This window comes from Loxodonta africana, chromosome 26 (assembly GCF_030014295.1).
Source record: "Loxodonta africana isolate mLoxAfr1 chromosome 26, mLoxAfr1.hap2, whole genome shotgun sequence".
In the NCBI taxonomy this organism is placed as follows: Eukaryota; Metazoa; Chordata; class Mammalia; order Proboscidea; family Elephantidae; genus Loxodonta; species Loxodonta africana.
In genome coordinates, this window is record NC_087367.1 from 18,844,632 (window position 1) to 18,847,238 (window position 2,607).

A 2,607-nucleotide genomic window follows, 5' to 3' on the forward strand; every position below is an offset into this window, starting at 1 on the left:
GTCTTTTGGACTCAGGATGCCTGTACTGAGAAGCTCCTAGACCAGTGGAAGATTGATGACAAGGACCTTCCCGCGGACCTAACAGAAAGACTTCTCCTGGAGCTGGCGCCCTGAATTCAGACTTCTAGCCTTCTCAACTATGAGAGAACAAGTTTCTCTTTGTTAAAGCCATCCACTTGTTGTATTTCTGTTATAACAAACCCACTGACATCAAGTTGATTTGATTTCATATGACCGCATAGGGTTTCCAAGGATATAAATCTCTACAGAAGCAGACTGCCCCATCTTTCTCCCATGGAGCCGCTGGTAGTTTTGAACTGCTGACCTTTCGGTTGGCAGTGGATTGCTTTAACCACTGTGCATAACTAAGATGCCCTACTTTAGTTAAGTTTCATAGGTACATTTCTCTGAAACTGTTTCTAGACATCTTTTGTTTTGTTTTCCACCTCCAAATTTTATATCAGCAGAGAGTAAATTCAGTTTTCGCCTCAAATATTTTCAACTTTCCTTATTCCCATGAACAAAAGGCAAGGCTTTTTCTTTGATGTTTAATCTGATGGGATACATTTTTTTTTGCTACAAGATCATTGTTTTCTATTTCTCATTTTTTTAACCCCTGTATTTTCTATAATGCTGCACCCCTGGGTATCTCTGAAGGCAGAGGTGATGTCTTGTTTAACATAGTATCCCTCAACCACGGTACAGTGCCCAGAACATAGTAGGTGTCTGTACTGGATGCTGTGGTGTGCTGCCCAGAATCCCCTTTAGGACCAAGGCACTCACTCCCCCAGACACGACCAGTTTCGGTTGCTGCAGCTCATCCAATAATTGAGCCAATAAACCGGTGATGCAGCTGTTCAGTTACCTTGCCAAGCCAGCTGCAGAGCTCCCAGCAGGATTGGTCGGGCCTCTGGTGCAAGTTCTTTTCAGTTCAACTCTTCCTGACCAGTTTTGTTTCCTTCAAACCTTTAGGAGAGTTGTTCTCAAGAGTACCTCACAGTAACCCTTCTTTGTACAAATCTCTGCCTAGATTCTGTTTCCTGGGGAGCCGACCTAAGACAGTATTTAAAAAACATTGGTTGAACAAATGAATACATGGATGGACTGACTCTTCCATTGCGAACTACGTGGTTTCTCATTCCGAGCAGAGATATGTGGAAAACGCCAACGTTTATTTGTATATTTAACAATTTATTTTGTCATCTCAGGCCCTGAAAGTCTGAGCCCAGACTCAAATCATTCACCCAGCTTTGGGGTCATATATGACTTTTATATGATTGTAGTATCAATACTTAATTGTTTTCATTATATTGTCATATGACCACCAGATGGCAGAGGTGACACTTGGAAAGCCAATCTCTCTGGCCCTGGGTCACCTACTCCAGAACTGAACATGAAACTCAAATTACCCATTTAGTACCATTAATTCCCAACCCATGTAATTATGGCATTGTTTCATTTTGTAGCAAAGTGTCTGCCACAACTGGCCTCATTTGCATATAAAAAGGAGAGCTTGGAGTATACTGGAAACAGGCCTAGAGTATGGATCAGAGCCACTGCATGCTAGCTAGCTATTTGCTCCATTTGAATATGGTTTTTCATCAGTAAAAAGATGAGCATACCAGCCCTGCATGCTTCACAGGTCTGTTGTCAGGAATAAATGAAGACGATTGGGGATGATGGAGGGGCCTGGTTGAAGGGACCACATGTGTTCCTCCCTAGTCCAGGAGAGCTCGGGGAGCCGGGCAGAGAATCAAGGCTGCAGAGACGGAGGGATATGGCTTGGGCCCCCAGCTCCCTGTCCTGGCTCACAGAGTGAGGGGCTGGTGTGAGAGATGTTCTCTAAGGAAGCCCTGGTTCTGATACACTTGATTCTAAGTCGGACTCTTGGGCCTGGAAGTTATTCCTACTGTTGTGGGGCCCTCTGAAGTTTGTCCTCCCTCCTAGAATAGCACAAAGAGTTCTACGTGCTGGGGTGCAAACAGTGTGGTTTATTTCTTCCAAGAATCCTTAGCTCCTGTCCTTCTTGCTTGTGGGTGCTATGAGAGCATCAACAAGTAACTACTTTTGGATGAGTTTCTCACATTTCTGTGGGATAGTCCTCACCTCATTGCCTGAAGTCACCCATTTTCCCACACCAATGTCTGGCTGAAGAAAGAGGTAGAGCCCAGATTCAGTGTAGTTTGATCCACAGGGTGCTATATGTGTTTAGTTTCACCAGTACTAAGGCTGCCTGAGCTGAAGGGCTGAAGACAACAGCCCAGGCAAGTACACTAGAGTTGGTCTGGCATGGATAGTGAGGTCAATGGAGGCACGGAACCTGGTGTCCACTCTCTACTCCATTTTCAGTTCAGGAGTGTATTAGTTTCCTACTGCTGCTGTAACAAATAACTACAAACTCAGTGGCTCAAAACAACACAAATCTATTATATTATAGTTTTGGAGGTCAGGAGTCCGAAACGAGTCTCACTGGACTAAAATCAAAGTGTCCGAAGAACTGCATCCCTTCTCCAGGGGAGAATCTGCTTCCATATTTTTTCCAGTGTCTAGAGGCCACTTACATTCCTTGGTTCATGGCCCCTTCGTCCTTCTTCAAAGTGCATCACT